Source organism: Delphinapterus leucas, chromosome 18 (genome assembly GCF_059928025.1).
Source record: "Delphinapterus leucas isolate spDelLeu-1000000601 "Yukka" chromosome 18, BTC_Dleu_Yukka2, whole genome shotgun sequence".
Taxonomy (NCBI): Eukaryota; Metazoa; Chordata; class Mammalia; order Artiodactyla; family Monodontidae; genus Delphinapterus; species Delphinapterus leucas.
The window spans coordinates 44,349,300-44,371,731 of NC_143146.1; the positions used below are offsets into that span (position 1 = coordinate 44,349,300).

The window sequence follows — 22,432 nt, forward strand, 5'->3', positions numbered from 1 at the left end:
TTACAGGTAATTTAGGAGGGTTTGATCTTCATTGGAAATTAAGATATTTTAAGTTAATAAAAGGTCTTCAATATGCATTTCTAGGAAGCTAAATTAAAGCATCACACAACATTTTCAAAAACAGAAAAGCCATTTCATTTGACTAAAAACTTAGTTTTAAGATGGCAGAAAGTACCTTGATAATTTTCTTTTAAGAAGGAAAGAAAAACAAGCCATTAAAGAGTAATTCTTCTGAGAGAATTAAAACATATTATATACCTCTGACTTGGCACTCCTTCCATTCTGGAGACCTTTTTTGATAACTGTTTTCATCACAGAATGATTTAAAGTAAATTAAATTGAAATTAGAGTAATTATTTCCCAATGAGTGGCTAGTGCCATTTAAAACCAAAAGCCAACTAATTATTGCTTTTCCCATAAATTTAAGTATGAAATCTACATTATGTAATTATACACTTATCTCCCCCTTTGTGTATTCTAATTTCTTCCTCAGAAACCTGAGATGCCATCTTGCAGACTGCCTCCAGTGGCTACTATTTTGGCAGCAGCAAAGGTCAACTTTAAACATTTTGCATCTAAAGTGGCTTTGGATACCTTTGGATAAAAAGTACAGTCTGAGCACTGTCCAGACACTTAGATACCTAAAGGGCATCTAAGATAACAAACCAAAGTCCTGATATTCCCTCAAAAGCTGCTCCTCCCATCAGCCCCCTTCTTCTAAGTGGTACCACCCAGTTGCACACATAATCATCAACGACTTGTCTCCTTGTTACTATTCCCTTCATACCCCACATCTAATCTATCGGCAAGCCTTGTTAGATACACCCTCAAAACACAACCTGAATTCAACCACTTTTCACTTGCTGCAAAGTTCCAACCTAACCTAGGCCATAAACATCTCTTATTTGGACCCCTGTGATAGTCTCCTAACTGGTCTCCCTGTTTCTCTTCTTTATCCCCCCAAGTCTATTCTCTATACCAGGTCATCTTATTCAGATACTATTTGGATCATGCCTTTTTCCACTTCAAAACCTTCTACTCATATAGAATAATCCACATCTTTACTCTGGCCTGCAAGACTTTACAAGAGCAGACCCCTGGCTAGTTTCTTGACCTCATGTCATACCACATCTTCTTCACTCAGTACTCTGGCCATGTTGGCCTCCTTGCTTTTCCTTAAATACTCCACCCATCTACATGCCTGCATACGCATTGCCTCCTTGTCCTGGAATGTGCTTATTCCAGTTCTTCCATGGCTTGCTCCTCTCTTCATTCAGGTCTCCGTTCAAATGCCACTTCTCCAGTGAAGCTGTCCCCTAACAAACCTATTCAATGGAGTCCTACCTGCCCCCGCTCACTCTCTTTACATTAAGATATTTTTGCACCTCCTACTATCTAAAATTATATTACTTACCTGTTTACTCATTTCTATCTGAACTCCTTCACTAGAATGTAAGCTCCACGAGGGCAAGACTTTTGTGTGTCTGGTTCACTGCTTTATCCCTAGTGCCTAAACCTGTATCTGGCACACAGAAGATATTAAAAAAATTACTTGTGAATCTGACAAATGAATAAAGTACTCTTTGCAAGAATTCAGAGGTTGCACAAGAAAGAAATAATGCTCTTGGTGGAAGCAGGTTTAGTATCTAGGTCCACCTCTGTTCAGAGTAGGGATAAGAACAATTTACAAGTATAACTCACTTTAATTAGTAAATTACCTGCTAAAAACATAAGTGCAACACTAGAAAAGTACAGTTGACTCTTGAACAACATGGGTTTAAACCTCGCAGGTCCACTGACACACGGGTATTTTTCAACAAATATGTACTATCGTCCTACACGATCCAAGGTTGGTTGAATCCACAGATGCGGACTATAAACTTATACCCAGATTTTCAACTGCGTAGGGGTCGGCACCGCTAACCCCACGTTGTTCATGGGTCAACTGTATACAATGAGGAAAGTTAAACACATTAAGTTTTAAAAACTGTCAATACATGAACAAATTCTTTTTGTTTTGCTATGTGTTAATCAATTTTTAAAAAGTGACCACATACCAACAAGTGGATGTTTTCTTACATCCAGAAAGAGCAGAGTTCTGTTGGTTTCAAGGGCCTTTAGTAAAGCCTTTGCTCCTTCACTGGTGAGGCCACACTACTGCAGGTCAAGTGTTTTTGATGAAAGACAAAAGGTCACTTAGTAACTCTACAGATTTAACATATAGACAACTCTCATTTTCTCACGTGTGGAAGAGTCCTGCCCAAGACAATTCACCGCAGGTTTGTAATTTTGGGTATGGAAAAACAAAAGAAACGTATACGCACACACGTAATGCATAATCCAATTTAAAAACCTCTTCTTGGATGTGCAATGATAACCCTGGCTTTAGTACCAATAAATCATCCAACATATTTTACAATTACAGAACTGAAGAATAACTGTATATATAACCTGTGAGCAAAAAGCATCACAAAATGAACCTCAGTTCATAATTAGCAAGGGCGGCAGTGGCACGTAAACCTCACAAGCAAAACCTGGTGGAACTCAGAAATGCACTGCATTCTTTTGATCACGATCTTCAGCTCCAAATCACACTTGAAACTAGTTAAAAGGGGAAAACAAAATAGAAGAAATGTAATAACTGTTAGTTTTAGAGCAAAAAAGACAAGTCTAAGAGGATACAAATAATAACAAATTTAAACAATGTGTGAATAGAGAATACATACTAATAACAAATTCAAGCAATGTGTGAATAGAGAATACATACTAAAAACCTATCATGAAAGTATGATGGCCAAGAACTCTCGCGGTAAAAGGTCAGACAAAAACCAGAACAAATGATCATGACTTCTAGTAGTTCTGGGGCTGAACAACCTACTCATTTAAACAAAAGGGATCATCACAAAAGCACAGGTATTAAAAACTATTACATGAAAGGAAACTAACATGAGTCATTTATTTAAGTGTTGAGTGGACCATCACATTAAAATAACTGGAGTCTTTCAACACCTCATGACATACAGAAATAGCAAGTCAGACGTATGGATCTGACAGGATATGATACAGCCCCTACAAACTCTCACTACAGAAGAATGGACACACGGTGTAATTAACCAACTAGCCAAATGAATACAAACAGCCAGTAAACCTCACCAGGAAATCAAATGAATACAAAATAAAACAAAATGTGGTTATTCTCCTATCAGATTAAGCCAAGATTCTGTAAGAAAAGTCTTCAAAATGTCTATACCCTTTTGATACAACAACTCTCTTTCTAAGAATTTAACCAAAAGAAATAGTCAGAGATATAGGTAGGGATATATATCAGAGTACAATTTGTAACTGAAAAACTGGACAAAGCTTATACACAAGAAAGGATAAGCTATGTGCACTGTGGCATATTCATATAATGGAATACTGAACAATCACAAAAAATGATGCAGGAGATGCAAATTTACTGACTTGCTAAAATGCTCCTACTAAATTAACTGAAAAATGTTATAAGATTTGGAGTAATCCTACTTGCATAGAAAATGGAGAGGTACTCATTTTTGTAGTTTTATATTTTTTTACAAGTGCTGCAAGCCAGTGTTTGTGAGAGGCAGGCTTCACATCCACTGTTGGGGTATACTACAGATTGGCATAGCATTTCTGGATGGTAATTTGGCCATGTGTATCAAAAGTCTTAAAAATATGTCACACTCAGGTCATTCTACTTCTAGTTCCTTATTCTACAGAAGTAATCCCGATGGACACAGAGATGTATACACAATGTATTCACAATGTTTCTGACAGGGAAAAACAAACTGTCTAAATCTAATGGCAAAGAATTGATTAAACTATGGGACATCAATATGATGCTATACTACATGATACATCATTAAATGAAAAAAGCAGGAATATGAAATAGCAAGTATACTACAATTTTATTTTTGTAATCCCTAAGTGTACAAAATATATTCATAGAAAAAAAAAGACTGAAAGTATATACACCAAAATGAACAGTGATTATGTCTGGGTATTAAGATTATAGGTAATTGTTCTCTTGTAACTCTGCATTTTCTACAATGAATATATGCAACTCATAGAGAAAGTTGACAAGCAAAATAAAACCTATCAGAAAAATGAGGCTTTAAAAAAAATTCCTATCACAACAGTATCATGCCAAAAGCTAAGCATGTATCATATTAAAAATTCAATTATTTTCAATTTTAGAATTTACTTACAAGCCACAAATCCTCACTAAGAGATTCTGCAAAAGCACTTGCACCCATGTCACCAATGAGCATGTCGCAGTTCAGAGTGATGCGCCTCAAACCAGCCATACAGTCAAGATCAGGTCTCCTGGAATGAAGACTCTCAGCCCAGGTTTCCTCGTGCCTTCTGGTAGTCTGATACTTCAAAGATTTAATGGGACAAAATTAAGATGCTTCAATAAGGAAACAGGGTGTGCCTACTGAGTATGGCTTATTATGTCAGAGGTTTACACACACACGTATCAAGCATATGTGCCAGGAGAATCAAGCTGAGAAATTAAACAGTCAGTTCTGCTTCACGAGTCCAGTGACCCACATTCTAGTCCGTCAGTGATTAGATTCCAGTCACTGGATGACCTGTTTCTGAACAGTTATGTAAAGTTGGACAACTCAATTACAGTCAATGAATTATTTTCCTGATCTTCTAAGTCAGGGAATTGGTTCTAAATTCTATCATTGCTGAGGCTCTAAATGTCATCATTCTGTCCTCCACTGGTCTCCAAACACCTGACTGGGCAACCCATAAGAAAACTTTTTAATATGCATCTTATTTATTAACAAATTATATACACAAAGTTCTACACATATAATGTATGTACATTATAAACCACACAGATATTTTAAAAATGATACAAAGGCAAATAGGTTCTAATATTTTCTTTTCCTAAATCTAAGGCATTATTTTATTATTATTATTATTTTTAAATATTTATTTGGCCGTGCCGGATCTTTACTTGCGGCATGCCGGATCTTTTAGTTGTGGCATGCGGGCTCTTAGTTACAGCATGCATGTGGGATCTAGTTCCTTGAGCAGGGATCGAACCTGGGCCCCCTACATTGGGAGCGCAGAGTCTTAACTGTTGGACTGCCAGGGAAGTCCAAGGCATTATTTTAAAAACTATTACAAAATAGATCTCACATGTTACCTAGGGTATGCACACAAACTTTAGAGGCCTGGACTATGCAGAGCCAGTTTGATGTGCCTTGGGAAAATAATGGTTTGACATTTAACCACAAGTACTGTCTTAAAGACATTCAATTCTTTATATTCATAAAATAAATTATGGTAATAGGGAACACTGACTTTAAATGAAAAAAGTCTTATTACATTCTTGAAAAAATAAAAGACTCAAAGTGCCTTTGACACTCTAAAACGAAAATCATTAGTGTCATTTTTCTATTAACAATAACTTATAAAAGCTGCAAGCAGAAATAACAGCAATCACTTACACAGTGCTTATTATGTGCCAGGCACTATTTATACAAATTAGTTCATTTAAACCTCATAATGAGGCACAGAGATTAAGTGATTTGTCCATGGTCACTAGCTGTGAAATGGGAGAAAGGGAATTTGAACCTAGGCCATTTCGGCACCCAAGTTCTTGACTGTTTTCAACTGCAGGGGTCAATGCATTTGCCCTGTATAGGCTCAAAGAATTTTTCAATTTTTAAAATCTAAATTTAAACATTTCCAGCTTTGCGGGCTACACAGTTTCTGTTGCAACTACTCAACTAGGGTGAAAGTAGCCATGGCTACCATGTAAACAATGGGTGCGACTATGTTCCAAAAACACTTTCTAAACAATGGGTGCGACTATGTTCCAAAAAAACTTTCTAAACAATGGGTGCGACTATGTTCCAAAAACACTTTCTAAACAATGGGTGCGACTATGTTCCAAAAAAACTTTCTTTACCGGGCAACAGGCTGGATCTGGCCCACCAGCCATAGTTTACCTATCCCTGATCTGCACCATCAAACTATTAAAAAGGCTTCATGTCAAATTATTAAATACCTTTAGGCCTAAATACAGTCATTATAACCACTGTAAAGTTGGTAAGGCATTATTTTAAAAACTGTATTTACAAATTGCTGATGTAGTGATTTTATTAGTTTATAAACTACAGCAGCTAATAAACACTTGATTCATTTAAGTCCTGAAGACTATAATGGCATAGTTTTTTGACAGTATCACAATCAATGTTTTCAGTAACTAAAACTACATAAAAATATTATTATGTATTATATATTAAATCTCTTATTTCTAAAATTAAGTGGACTATCTTTACTAAATGGTAGAATCCCAAACTGAAAACTGGTCATATTCTTTCAACAAAACGAAAGCTGCATTCACAGGTATCAAAAGACAAAAATTAACTGCCATTTGTACCAATATATTAATGTGCTTCAATCACATATGTTTTCATGAAAGTTCAAACATAAAAACATCACCTTTAAGATCTTGGCCATGTGATCTGCTCCCTGCCATGTCAGATTACACCCCGTGACGTTTACTGTCTTAAGAGCGATAGAGTTCTTTACACCTTGACAAATAACAGAAAAAAACACACACACACACACACATACACAATAAGATGAAGAGCCTATACATTTGTCAACCTTGACTTATTTGCTTTTCTTGAGTCAATTGGAGGTTTATAGCCACATTCTTAAAATCATTAACTACAATCTTCCCAAACAGGCAATTGACGAACAGATGCATTCTAAAACTTGTCAGTAACAAAGTGTTATTCCAGTTAACAGCAGCAGTTTAATTCTATTTAGATACTAAAACTGAATACACTGAACACTGCAAACTTTATTCCCAACCACTCAGTAAAATACTACATACCTTTTCAGACATAGGAAAAAAAAGAAAAACCTAAAAAGCATAAGACTCTTCCTATTTCCATTTCCAATGATACATGCCAATCTTGATGATCAATCAGCAATGTAAATGTCAACTATAAACCCAGTATTTTATTAGGTGCTATGCAGTATACTAGAGCAATAGAAGAGAGAGAACCTCAAACCCTCTGTTCCCTCAAACTGAAGGCAGGCTTCCTGACCCCTCCAGACCACTACTGGACACAAGGAACACACACTAATATTTCAGGACCCCAACTTGCAGTCACCTGCTTTGTGATTACTTCCATGACACCCCCCCACTAACACCACTGAGTTTGCTGCTCTTACGGGACGTTACATATATTTCCTATTTTAACACATACCACAGTTTATTATAATTATGACTGCAGATACATGTTCTAACAATTTAAAGATCATCATGACTTTTTTGCTCTTTACATCTTGCTATTTCCCTTCCCATAATGTTTCTTGAAGAGAAACATTAAAATACAGACAAACACAAAAAACAGAAAATATACAAAATGTGTGGTTTGTGGCTTCACACAAACTTAAGTAAAATTAGTTCTGACAGTATCCAGCATGACAAACTTCCATGGTACAAATGAGAATGGTCCAAGGTTTGAGCAGGCACAGGAGACAATCCAGGCATGAACAACACCAAGAAAAGGTAGACAGGAAGTAACATGGTGTGTAGGAAATCACGAGACCAGTCTGATGGGAAGAGACTTAAACAAGACTGAAACTCACTTTCTAAACCTCCATCTCCAAGTGGACAACTCGCAACACACAGGTGCACCAAAGTGGCCGATTTATTCAATCCATTTAATGGGGAGAACAAGTTTAAAATTTTATTGGTTTAGTTTGCCCCAAAAACAACTATCAAATGTTGGCAGGACACAATGAAGGCTTACCTTTGTTAACATAGTTAAGTCTTTCTCTCTCACAACTACCCCACTTAACTCCAGTTCCTTAGCGCACACGACGCACTTACACAGCATTTAAGAGCTTTACACAACTAGAAGGTCACATCTTTATTTCTAATCGCAGGAACACGACTTCTGTAAACTTTATTTCTGTCACAACCTAAACCAAAATTATTGTAAAATGAGTGATTTAAACCATATATTTTATCATGATTAAAAAGCATCTAAAGGGCTTCCCTGGTGGCGCAGTGGTTGAGAGTCCGCCTGCCGACGCAGGGGACACAGGATCGTGCCCCGGTTCGGGAGGATCCCACATGCCACGGAGCGGCTGGGCCCGTGAGCCATGGCCGCTGAGCTTGTGCGTCCGGAGCCTGTGCTCCGCGGCGGGAGAGACCACAGCTGTGAAAGGCCCGCGTACCGCAAAAAAAAAAAAAAAAAAAAAGCATCTAAATAAAAAACAAAGCATCTATTCTGTGCTAAGGATTAGAAACGACTCCTGCCCTTAAAGCCTTCATTAAGGAGGAAGATATATAAAATCAAAATTTCAACCACATGAGATAAATAAACATAACTTTTATGCACAGAGGTTCCTATGGAGGCAAAAACTTATGTCTAAGTGACGGCTTCATGATAACCCTGAAGTACAATCTAGAAAGATGAGAGTATGCAGAGTTGGAGTACAATGTGCATTAACTGCACAGGGAGTATCTGTGCAAAGACACTCAAGCCTGACACCTGCTGGGCACATTAAATACTGCAGGTGGGGATGACTAAAGGCCAGGGGTCAAAGTGTGAGAAGAGACAGAAAAGAAAGTAGAGATGCTGGCCGAAGCAAGCCTGGGAGAGAGCATGGCTTGTATCCCACAGGTGATGAGGCCTGGGGCTACCACTGGCTCAGTAAGGGTGCCTCCGCTGATTAGAAAAAGGCACCCCGCTGCTGAAGGACCAATTAGATAAAGGGAGTGATCACAAAAAGCTCCCCTTCCTCAGGGCCAAAGAGCCCCATGAGGCTTGGCCGAGCACAGTTCAGACTACACGCCTCTGTGCAGAGCACACGCTGGGAGGCTAGTATGCACTAACTCTGTGTGGGCAAGCCATTAGCAGCATTATTTTAAGCGTATGTTTTTACGTTAGAAGATCACTTAAACTGAGTAGGCAGATAAACAGAGGAACGGAGTCCAGGGGCCGTGAAACCACCCAGGAGCTTCTGCCATAGTCCGGGCAAAATGTAATAGGGATGAAGAAGCAAATTTAGGAGGAGGCCAAAATCTACAAGCTAGCCCCACTGGATGCAAGACATAAAGGAAGTTCAGTGAAGGAACTCTGAAGAGAATGGGCTCAACAATAAATTTTTGTTACATTCAATGTAAAATATGTGGCAAAATTAAGTACAGTGGCCTTTCAGGTCCCTTCCAGCTGTAATTTCTTTTGATTTCTAACTTATTACTCTGCTTAAGTAAAGTCCCTTCAGAGGTACAGAACAGTTCCTACACCTGAATGGGATGCAAAGAATAATCTGACTTCTCTTCACCAAGGGGATGAGTGGAGCTGTCCTTGCAGAAGAGATAACAGATGGTGTGAACCCCAGATCCTAGAAAAAGTCCAGGCACACGGTAAGTATTCAGCTTTTTGAAAACAAATGAACAATCATTTCCTGTCCTAAATCTTCACACCCTTCCTCTGCTGGCTACTTTCTCTCAGCTTATAAACATCCTCAAATATACTCACTTAAGAGAGGCCCACGCACCGCGATGAAGAGTGGCCCCCACTTGCCGCAACTAGAGAAAGCCCTCGCACAGAAACGAACACCCAACACAGCCATAAATATATAAATAAAATTTTAAAAATAATATATATACATACACTCACTTAAAAAGCTCTCAGACCCATGATTCTTTGTATCGTCTTGTGGGTAACCTAAGTATCTCCCATGCCTTCAAACACCTGTCCTCCCAAAAAGCCCAGATCTGAAACTTGGGCCCAGACCCGTCTACCAGGCCCCTCTATATCACTAAAGATCAAGTAAGATCCTCTCCCCACCCTCAATCCCTTCCTACTGTGCTCTGTATCTCACAAAAAGATGCAGCTGTAAACTGTCACCCAAGCTTGCTGCCCTTCCTTTTCTAGCTGGTCACCAGGCCCCACCCATTCTCTCTCGGATCTCCAAAATGCAGTCCAACCTTTTATAACTTAAGTGGGACCTTTAGATTACAATTCACCCTGCACCCAATCAACTGCCTTCCACATGGAGGTCCGAATGAGCCTCTAAACCAGAAGTCCATCTTATTGTTTATTAGGGTTTCCCACAGCCTTCAGGATAAACATCCAAACTTCTGACAGGACAAACAAGGCCCCTTTATGTTTGTCCCCACTAGGTTACCAGTATCAATTCTCATTTCTTTCCCAAACCCTGAGTTACAGTCCTGTATATTAGTTTTGCCATATTTTCTTATATTTCTCAACCTTTGACACACTGCTCCCTCCTGCCACCCCAGGAGGTTCTACTATCCTTAGAAAGGATGGCACCTCCTCCAAGAAGCCTACCCTGAACTTTCCCTGTTAAGATTCTGTGCTCTGCAAAGGAGAAAGGTGGCGGGGAGGGATAAATTAGGAGTTTGGGATTAACATATACACACGGCTATATATAAAATATGTAATCAACAAGGACCTACTGCATAGCACAGGGAACTCTACTCCATATCCTATAATAACCTGCACGGGAAAAGAATCTGAAAAAGAATGGATATATGTATAACTGAATAACTTTGCTGTACACCTAAAACAAACACGATATTGTAAATCAACTATACTCTAATATAAAATAAAAATTAAATTAAAAAACAAAAAGATTCTGTGCTCTGCAGCACCAGAACTCACTTCTTCCAGAGCACTGACTACTGTGCTTGTGTTTACCTGCTGCCCAGTAGAAGGGGAGATTACCTAGAGCAGAAGCATCATCTCCAGCAGCCCTTGGTTCTAACAACTCATTCAAGTGCCAGGATACGTTACACACATAACCTGCTTAATTAATTGTAAGAACCCTCAGAAAGAGTGGTTTTTAATGTCATTTTACAAGTGTGGGGATTGCAGTTCAAAAGTAACCTGCACAGGCCACAGAGAGCATAAGCCCTGGAATTCAAACCCTAAGCTGCCTTCACACCGGTGCTCTTTCTACTATATGATATGACTATTGAAAAAAAGACTTTGGGGGGCCTCCCTGGTGGCGCAGTGGTTGATAATCTGCCTGACAATGCAGGGGACACGGGTTTGAGCCCTGGTCTGGGAAGATCCCACATGCCGCGGAGCAACTAGACCCGTGAGCCACAACTACTGAGCCTGCGCGTCTGGAGCTTGTGCTCCACAACAGGAGAGGCCGCGACAGTGAGAGTCCCGCGCACTGCGATGAAGAGTGGCCCCTGCTCGCCGCAACCAGAGAAAGCCCTCGCACAGAAACGAAGACCCAACGCACCTAAATAAATAAATAAAACGAATTTATAAAAAAAATATATATTTTTTATCCTGAGAACTGTTTTAATGGAAAGGAAATGAAGCTGGGATATATCAATTTCCTAATCGCTTTGGTCTGTACCAGGCAAAGTCATTCAACACACCAGGTAACATCTGTGCAACCATTAACGATGCTCCAAACTGTGCTAAGTGTTCTACATTGTAGAGTCTAGAAGCATTAACACAGTGCATCCTTGTAACCGCCACGGAGAGTGGGTCCTGTTAAGCCCATGCTACAGATGAGTACACTGAGACCTAGAAGCCTTAAGGCACTCGGCCGGGGTCACCGAGCTGGCAGGAGTCCTAGGCCGCACGCCCTGTCTAGTGCACGCACACCCGGGCACTGGGCACCGGTTCTAGTGCCCAGCCTCCACCTTGCACCATCTAAAACCCCGCTTCGCAGCACCCACACGACAGCCCCTGGAAGCGGGTACTACAAACCTGTCTCGCCCAGCTGTGGCTGGAAGAAGCTCTGGATACAGATCAAGGGCAGAGGGTGCTCAGGAGCGGCACCCAGTCAACCCCGTGGAAGCGGTCGGCGTTAAGTCCAGCAGGCCCTCCCGCAGGCAGAGGCACTGAGTCCTGCAGCGCGCACAGGTCTTCACAGCGCGGGAAGAAGTCAGCTGCTGTGTCGCAGCGCAGCTTCACCGAGTGATCACGGCCCGAGCGCGGCTTCGGGGACGCTGGCTGTGGACACGATGCCCACACCCGCCTGAGGTCCCCGGCTCGCCTCCCGGCCCCTCGGGCGCTCACCGCCCGGCGGCTGCGGCCCCGCAGCGTGCGCAGGACCCGCGTCGCAGCCAGACGACGTAGGGCCACAAGCCCCAGCTAGACCAGCCCCTCCATGCCGCGCTCCCGCGCCGGCTCCCGCGCCGGCTCCCGCGCCGCCTCCCGCGGCGAATCGCCGGCCCTTGGCGCCAGCCTCATAGCCCTCCGCGCGCGGGGATACTGTTCAAACCTGCGGGCGGCTCCGTGGGGGCGGGGCTCGAGGACGACTGCGCGCTCGCCGTGCTTCCGCACGCAGCCCCGCCTCACATGGGAACGCTGCCTGAGGAGCAGGGGCGGGAGCTTTGAGATTAGGGCAGCGCGAAAGGTAGGAGGTGTGGAGAATTTGGGATTTACAAAAAGCGTTTGCTGACTCATCCAGTGAGACATGGTTGTATCAACGCATTTTAAAAGTAGTAAAACTCCCAATAAATGTCTGTGCTCGCCCCGCCCAGGAGAGAGCGTGCACTCCGTGAGGGACACATGAGAGGCTGAGTGAACGTCTGCCTGTGGTCCCTTACCTGGTGCAAGGGTGTGTGAATTTCTGCGGAGAGCTCTTAATTTCTGTAGTTTCTGCTGACTTGACACGGTGGTTGGCAAATGGTGACGTATTCCATGCATTCACGACATGATCGTGGTTACTAATAATTACTTTGTTCTCTCTGTGCATGTCTGTGTCCTAATATTTTCTTTTTATAAAAACACCAGTCATATTGGAATAGAGCCCACCCATTTGACCTCATTTGACCTCAATTACCTATTTAAGGGCCTTATCTCCAAATACAGGCATATTACGAGGTATTGGGGGTTAAGACTTCCACATATTAACTTGAGCAGGACACAATTCAGCTGATAATAGAAGGTAAGAGTAATTTAAGCAAGTAACTATTTTTTAAAGTGAGTTCCTTAAAGATATGAATTTACTCAAGAAGAACAAGAAGAAGTTACATAACACTATATGTTATACAAAGATATTAAATTAATCATCATAACATCCTGTGAGATGGGCATCAAATTAGACTAAGCAAGATTAAGCAACTTATCCAGAATTGTATAGTTGGTACTTTCCAGAATTTAAACCAGACATTTTCCCAGTTCCATTCTACATTATATCTTCCTTTCATTATTTGAAATGAATTTTGAGTCTTCATTTTGCTTAGTTTCTGAAGTTATATGGGGATAGAATGGAGTTGGATATTTTCAGTGACATTCACACATAGGGAAGGAAATTGAGTCCAGAAGCTTCCGTGATGTTTCCATGGAGAACGCTAACAACAGAACCAGAAACACTGTTATCCTTTTGATTCAGTCATCTTTCGTAACACACCACAAGAATTAATTTTAAGAAGCCCAATGTTTTCCAAACTTCCACCAACGGGCTCTCTGGGGTCCTCTAATAATATCTAAGAGACTTCTTAGTTTCACATTCCAAGCCACTTAAGACCAGGAGTTCTGATTGTTCTTTGTGAGAAAATCAAGTGACAATCATAGCTCGTAATTTAGGATGGTTTCTTCAGGGCCCAGGCAAAACCTAATACACAGTAATAATCATTGTTAATTGCATCTTTGACAATGATTAATCGGGTATCAAAGAGTTCTATAAATTGGGAGAAATTATGATCAAAGAGAAACATAGGCCACAGATGCTCAATTATTTATGAGTTTAACTTTGGTTAAGCTAATTTTCCTTCTTCTAGACAATTTCCAATTCATCTCTGCAAAGAGACCAGAATAACCACCTTCCAATACAAGATGTATTGTGTTCCTTTAATTAAGAGCCTACAGTGACTTCGATATTCACTCCACAAAGTTTTGCTATGAGAGAAAAGGAGCCATTATATTTTGTCTTGAATTAGATATGCCACCGTACTTGACTTAGCTCATCTTACTGGAAGCACGTTGTGGGCAGATCCTACAGTCTTGTCTTATTACATCCTCTACAGAATAAAACCAAGGGAATCACACATAGTTACAGCTGGAAAAACACTTGTTCTGGGTTGATATTTTTAGCCTTTACCACCAAGACTTTATCACCAAGACCTATCTTTAGAGTCTCTAAACAGAAGACCTTCTTGCCTTCCGTTTTCACATTGACTAGGAATGTAAAGGGAAGAACTGAGAAGTAGCCGTAGTCTGCTAGCAGCCAACCCACATAACCCATCTACGGAGATACTGTTTCTTTCAAAAGATATAAACCTAAGAGGAAGTCCTAGAGTTTGTAACCATTATGCATAATAAAATTCCATGAAAACCTAGAAATCCAGATGCAGATCAGTAACATATTGGTTAAATAAGCTGTTATGTTCATGCAATGGACAAGTGTACAGACATTAAGAAGAACGAGATACTCTTTTCTATGAGCTTCTCTTTTCACTGAACTCATCAGTGCTGCAAAGACAATGTTACATAATACTTTTTCTTTAAAATTATATCAGGCATCTTCATCTTGTCCTGTATTTATTGCCAGTGTTACTAAAGTTTATCATTTACCTCTTTCTCTTTTAGATATATAATTTCGTCTTACTATGGAAGCATTCATCAATCCCTATTTTACTATTTCATTTAAATTAGAAATGAATATTGAATTTTATAAAATATCTTTGGGGGATATTTCAAGTGATTGTATAGTTTTGTTCCCTTTTGACCTTGTTATATGGTAAATTATATTTTGTTATTTTATATTATGCTATTTATTATATATGGTATTATGTTTACTAATTACATTTATTATATTATAATTACATTATAATTAAAGTAGCATTTTGTTTCAGATAGACAAAACAACCAGTGGGATAGGAAACATCTTAAAATTAGATGCAAGAGCATAAGGGATTTGAGATTAAAATAAAATGGACATTTTGGGTCAGTAGCAAAACTTATTCAACAAAAGTGGGAAAATATGGCTATCATTACTAAATTCTAGATACAGCAACTAGTTAAAAGTAAAAAAATAATGAAACTCTAAAAGTATCAGAAACCTGGTAGACTTGAAATAAATTATTCATGAGGCACACCTTACTAAGATTCAAAGAAAAAAGGATACATTTAATTATATAAGAATTAAAATTTTCCTCATGGCAGAATGCACTACAAAGGTCAGAAAACAAGCAAAAGAAATTGGGAAATATATTTAGAAATAGATATGCTTTCTTTACAACTTTTGAGAGAAGCACATGCTTTTTTCTCCTTTAACCTGTTATGTGGGTATTAATCTATAATGTAAGTGCATGGTTCCTTTCCTTCAACGTGTAATGTGAGATTTAATTTATATGGTAAGTGCATGCTTCCTTTCCTTTCATCTGTAGTGTGAGTGTCAGTATAGGGCACTGTTTCCAAGCGCAGACTTTGGATGTTCCTGTACTGGTCCCATCACTGACCATTCACAAAAACTTGCAAATGTTACTTTACTTTTCTGGGGGTTAGAGTCTTACCTAAGAAATGGAAGGAAAATAGAACCTTCCCCCAGGGATAATAGAAGGCTTAAAGGAGTAAATATGTAAGTGACTTAGCACAGTGCCTAGTACAAGAGAGATCAATATAAGTACTTATCAATTTTTTAAAGAGACAGATAAAAGAAATAAAATGTGGTGTTTTCAATCTATTGATATATATTCTTGACATTAAACTACCTTTTCATTCATTGGATGACCTAACTTGCTCATGCTTTTTCTTACTCTAGTGAACTTGGGTAGCTAATATCGTAGATCAAAATTTTTGCTTTTATACTTACAAGTAAATTTGACCTGTAAATTTCTTTTTCCTTACAGTCCTAATCTATTGTCAGTATTAGGATTATATAGACTTCATAAGATGAATAAAGGAGCATTCTTCCTTTGCTACTTTCTAGAAGTTTTTCTTTATTAATACTGATGTTATCTGTTTAATAGAAGTTTGATAGAATTCCCCATCCAAACGATCTGGGTGGGTCTGTTATTTTCTTGGTGAAAGATTGTAAACTATTGACTTAATTCCTTTACTGGTGAAAGAACTCCAGCTATATATTTCTTCTTGTGTCAGTTTTGGTAAACTCTAGGAGCCAGGAAATTGTCCACTTTACATAAATGTTCAAATTTACTGGCATTTCATATGTTCTCTGCTATAACATTGTCCTGATTCTTTCTGTGTATTATTTACTTTTGTTTTTGTTTTGCTTAATCAAAGTGTGTTTTTAAAATATTTTCAAAGAATATTTTTTGACTTACTAAATCACCTCAATTTTATACTTTTTTCTGTTTTATTAAGTTCTGCTCATATCTTTGTTATCTATTTTTTCTATGTTCTGAGGGTTTATTGTTTTGCTCTTCTGATGTCAATTAAAACACTTGGTTATTAATTTTAAGAAATCTTTTTAGTTATAAATAGTTGAACTTTTTCAAGATTCCAGCTTAGTTGTAAGTATCTAAGGGTCAGCTCCTCCACATTGTTGCTGGCCTAAGGCTTACTTCACCCTACAGCAATGTATATATTGACATTTTTTCCCCTTGACTTTCTGTGTTTTGCTACTTCACACTTTTCTTTGGAGAGAAGCCCTCTGAAATATCCTTTAGTTATTTTACAGCCAATAAGTCTTTAAAATATGTGTATTTTTTTAAGAGAAATGTACTTATATAATTAGGCAGAAAATCTGATTTGCCTTATTTTTAAAAACAGCATAATTTCACTCTTCTCCATGATTAATCTGCTGTTTTACACAACCTTTGAGTTTTTAGCTTTATCAATGACATGGACTTTAAAAATATTTTAAAGATCCTACCCAGTCTTTTAAAACATCCTTGTTCCTTTTTTCAGTTCTAGTTTTATGTATATTTTCTGCCTTGCACCTGATCATTCCAACATTCAATGGATGGCCTTGGGAATCTAATTCTGGTATTGATTGTTTTTGCTGATTCTCTCCCATTGTAGCTGATTTCTTCATTATTGTGTAAATTTAGATCATGAGCTCATGTTTAGCTAAACTTTTTCTGTGGGAAGGCTATAGGCCTGGGTTGAAGGTCTACCTCTCCAGAGAGTGTTTAGTTCTGTGTTTGGAATACCACCGATCTGGGAGCATTTTAAGGTAATTTCTTACCTTCTGTTTGCAAGACCACAAATAAATTTGCAACACAAACACGGTGAACACAGATCTGGGATTCAGAATTCTCAAGATTTCCTACCTGTTTCCTACCCAGAGCAGAGGCCAAGAGAATTTGGTCTTAGTCTCCCTTTGCCAGCAGATACATTTTTTACTGGCACACCCTTTCATTAAAGGTGAAGCTAGGGATAGATAGATTTAGTTCTAACTTCCCATCTAGTAGGGATGGAGCCTTATCTCCTGCCTCCCATGTGGTCATGGCCATTTTAACAACAAGTCTCTATGGCAGGTCAGGTGTGTCATTAAACTACGGCCTTTATTCCAAATCCAGACAGCTGCCTATTTTTTATGGCCTATGAGCTATGAATAATGTTCACATTTTAACTGGTAATATTTTAAATGGTTACTTAAGTACCTAAATAATATGCTCAATTTTGCCTCTTTGGTCCACAAAGCCTAAAATATTTGCCATTTGGCTCCATAAAAACAGGATTGCGAGCTTCTGTTCTAAGCTATCAAGATCTTCAATCCACTCTTAATATAGCTATAACTCTTACACATGTTCCCCCCCCTTCTTTCAGGGGTCCTGGAAATTTCTACTGCACACTTCAAAAATCAGACTTGCACTTAAAAATAAGTTGTTTACATTTAACCTAGCATACCTAACTCTTTTCTTTTAGGAGAGTTTTTCAAGTAGTTTTGCCCACCATATTCTTCAGAGCTTCATTAATAATCGCAAAAAATTAAAACAACTTAACATTCAACAAATGGGAATTGTTCATAACAATTACAGAAGCACATACAGTAGAAAACTATAATCTGTTATTGAAACAGTGAGACATAACTAGTTTTATTTTTCGAGAACTGTTTATTTAGGTCTCTTTTGTTTAAATAAGTCTATTTGTGTATATGTATGTATATAATCATGTATTTATATACACATACATTATTTATATGATATATTTATATAAATATGTGAAATACATACCTATACACATACCTTTTTTTTTTTTTCTTCTTTGCTGTACCCGGGCCTCTTACTGCTGTGGCCTCTCCCGTTGCGGAGCACAGGCTCCGGACGCGCAGGCTCAGCCGCCGTGGCTCACGGACCCAGCCGCTCCTCGGCATGTGGGATCTTCCCGGACCGGGGCACGAACCCGTGTCCACTGCATCGGCAGGGGGACTCTCAACCACCACGCCACCAGGGAAGCCCTACACATACCTTTGATTTATAAATTTATACATACACAGGAATATAATTATATATATCATATATTTATATACATTGAACTGAAAACGGGTAGTATACATATATATTGTGTATAAATGTGTGTATATGTGCATGTGTAGAAAAACAGGTTGAGCGATATGTAAGCATGATTTAGACAGGGTTCAAGATTTTAAAAGTAGTTATGTGTAGGTAGTGAGATTATGGCCCATTTGATTTAAATTATTGCATATTTTTACATCAATTGTTACGAACAGATTCCTCCATAAATAAAATTATAAATAGTTATACATACTTGTATGTGTAATGTATAATTAAAATATATATACTTTATATAAGTATTATATTTATATAATATACTTGTCTTATAATAATACATTATGTATTGTGTTATATAGAATACTTTAAATATAATGTAGTATATCAGATAATAATAATTATATATTTATATATTATGTAATTGTTTTATAATCAATATTGCATGATATATTATTATAGTGAACATATTAAACATATAAATATATTGCATTAGTCATATATTTTGTGTACAATATATGCTATGCAAAAATATATGTTAATATAAAACATAATTGTTATACACTAATTTAAACAGTAATATATTACATTTATACACCAATATAATATTTAATATTGGTATATGTATATTATATTTAATATATACATAGCTAATGGTCTTTAAAGCCATCTGCTACAAGAAGTAGAATGAGACCAGGAGTATGGCCAAAGCAAATTCTAAAACTATTAGATTATTTATATTCATTTATATGTCATTTTCCTGGAATCTGCGTCTGGCTATTAGAGAGCACACACAGCAAAATCACGATAAAGTGCCCAGGAGGACATGGGACCCTTTATTTACTGGGACCTCAAAGGAAACATAGTGCTACTCAGTCCCCCATCAAAGAGCTAAGAGCAAATCTTGAAGCACCCAGTAAAAGCCAATTCAAACAAAAAAACTTTTCCACTTAAACTTGAAAAAGTTAAGTTCCCAAGCGACCCCCTACATCAACCACCGGAGCTCATTTGGCAGTAAAAACAATAACATTCAGCAGACAACAAGAAATCTAAAACAATAGTTGTTTTAACAAAAAACAAATCCAACAGCTAATTAGTGTCTTTCCAAGGCAGTGGGAAGTGGACAGAAGACCTTATAGGAAAGATAAAAAGAAGAGGAAAAGGAAAATAAAAGTTTCCAGTTTGACAATCAAACTGTCTTCTACATCCATTTCATCCCAAGACCACCAAGCCAATGTGGAGGCTTTTTCCTCCTTCCCTTTTCTTTTCATGAGACTGATCACAACCAGCACTGCAGAGTCCATTAAATTAAGAAATGCTGTTGCATACATGTGTGAATGAGCTGTGAGTAAAGTACTGAAGTAGAGGAGACATAAATGGAAACGTCCTAATGAATGTCCATGTGGCTGAGCAGGAAGGTAACCTGTCATAGATGTGCTAAAGAAGAAGAGTTGGGTTTTATTTTATTTACTTTTCCCTGGACTCTGTTGAATGACTGTCATCGACAAGTTCAGGCTACTTTTTGCTGAGGATTAATGCACTGAGAGAGCTGAGAGAACACTGAATAGTAGAGCTGTCTTCTTCTTGACCAGTTCACCTTACTTTCCCAAACTCAAAGTCTTTCCCTATTTCTTTCTCCTTTTTATTGTAGTAAAATGAACATAACATAAAATTCACCATTTTGATCATTTTACAATTCACTGTACCATTCAGTGGAATATAGTAATGTCACAATGCTGTGAAACTGTCACCACTGCCTAGTTGCAAAACATTTTCATCACCCCAAAAGGAAACCTACAACCATTTTAAGCAGTCATTCCCTATTTCCGTCTCTTCCAAATCCCTGGCAACCACTAATGTATAATATTTTCCATGTGTATGGATTTGCCATTGCTGGACATTTCGTATAATTGGAACCATACAATATGTGGCCTTTCGTGTCTGATTTCTTTCACTTAGTTGCATCCATGATGTAACATGTATCAGTAATCCATTCACTTTTGTGGCTGAATTCCCTGATCCTGTTTTCTTCATACTGTTTGAATACAAACTTTAAAATATGTTGAGGGTGAAGCTCTGTTTTAATGGCACATCTATGAGGCCAATTCATTTAAAGAAGGTGAAAATGGAGATATTGTTGTGAAATGATAATCGTTGAGAAGCCTCAGCTAATTTGATAATGAAAAGTTTGGGAAATGTTGCAAAAAATTATTTGCTTTATAAAAGCCTTTTAAACAAGGATTCAGGAGATTGTCTTTTTCTTGAGGTAACTTAAATAGGTAGAAGAAAATAACTGTCCTTTAAAACAGATTTTAAAAGGATTCTATTTATTCTTAATAGACGAACGGGGGTACAGGTTGTTCATATCCAATATGGACTCCCTATCCAAACACTGTTTATCATTCTAGCCACCACTATCGAATTATATTTCTTGAGAGTAATGCAGCTTAATTCCTGCATATTACTTTTTAAAATTCATCTATCAAGTCCATTAATACAGTATAAACAAGAGAAGTTCATGTTTCAGTGCAGTTCAAATATCAGGTATAAAGAACCCCCCAGTAAGGAAAAGAATCCTATATCTTTTGCCAGAATGTGGTCAGCTCTGTGGTGTTTTGCTAGCCGAAAGACTCTTTTATTCTTAAGAAAATAGAGGTTGTCTAATAGGGATGAAAGGCAAAAAAATTTAAGTACTTGTTTGTGTTAAAAACAGTGCTAGGCTATCTCATACTCTATATCAGTCAAGGCTCACCATTTTACATATGTGAAAAGCGAAATTAAAAGTGTTTTAGTAACTTACTAAAAGGCATGCAACCACTAAGTTCAAGCAAGAATTCAATCCCAAACCTGTCACACTGAAGTTTGAGCTAATAGTGAGATTAATAAAAATAGCACTAAATTAAAAGTTCAGAGGTATTTTTTATTTCGTACTCTTTCACTAACCCTCTTTGGAGATAAATCATTTCATTTATATGGGCCTTAGTTTTCACAACTATAATAGTTGGAAGCTTGACTAGGTGACCTCTATGTAGTCTTCCAATTCTAAAATGTTCCATTAATTTGGATTCCTACAATAATTGCCATTGCAGTATATGCATGCTGCCACCAAGTAGCAGTAGAGAGTACTAGTTCCTTTTTTAACCCTAGTGGGGAGTGCATTTTGACATCAGACTTATCTGTGAATAGTACAACCTGTTAATATAACTATAAAATAACAGAATAATATGGTATTATTCCCTGTAAAGCAGAAGCTTTACATTTTCTATGAATCTTATCAGAATCACCTGTAGGTTTTTAAACATAGAGGAAATCCAGAACCCATTGAATGAGGATTTCCAGAGATGGAACTTGGGTATCTGGATGTTTGGGCTCCCATCATTTGTATATTTTATTTTATTTTATTTTTTGCCTATGTACAACATTTGTCACATCCTCTTGAATCTTTAGCAATTTCTGTTTGTTTTAAAAGTTTCAAATATTCCATAATCTTCTCCTACTTTTCATAAGGTGTATCTGTTATTTTTATTCACTCTTGTGCTTCTCATGGTTAAAACTTCTTTTTTTCATTTTTTGGGGGGGCCCTACCTCATGCCTTGCAGGATCTTAGTTCCCTGACCAGGGATTGAACCCCAGGCCCCCAGTAGTGAAAGCGCCAAGTCCTAACCACTGGACCACCAGGGAATTCCCAAGACTTCTTTTTTAAATGACTTTTTTTCCCACTCTAATTCATTCCTGGGATCAGTTTCATGTGGGAACATTAAACGAACCTTGCATTACTAGAATAAAGCCACTTTGATTGTGATATATTACTGTTTTACATACCATGGATACAGTTTGTGCTTTTGTTTACAAATTTTGCATACATGTTCAAAAGAGAAACTGGCCTATGATTCTATTCTTGTAATATTATTTTTAGTTTTGATCTGAAGCTTATGTTTGCCTTATAAAATTTTTGAGCAATATATTATTTTATGTTTCCTGGAAGGATTTTATGTAAGA

At 38.0% G+C, this 22,432-nt stretch overlaps 1 long non-coding RNA gene across 9 annotated transcripts in view; it reads right to left on the reverse strand.

Moving 5' to 3' along the window:
* The window catches only part of LOC115802468 (uncharacterized), a 75,264-nt gene extending 62,841 nt beyond the window's left edge, over window positions 1-12,423 (reverse strand). For 3 of the 9 annotated variants that reach the window (XR_016388671.1, XR_016388672.1, XR_016388669.1), the window contains exons 1-3: window positions 11,775-12,411; window positions 4,227-4,397; window positions 1,415-2,601 (exon numbers count right to left, since the gene is read on the reverse strand). This is a non-coding gene — a long non-coding RNA (uncharacterized LOC115802468). Of the gene's footprint in view, window positions 1-1,414; window positions 2,602-4,226; window positions 6,579-11,774 lie in introns of all 9 variants that reach the window. The other 6 variants (XR_016388667.1, XR_016388670.1, XR_016388665.1 and 3 more) reach the window with 6 other exon arrangements.
* Window positions 12,424-22,432: the final 10,009 nt, after the last annotated feature.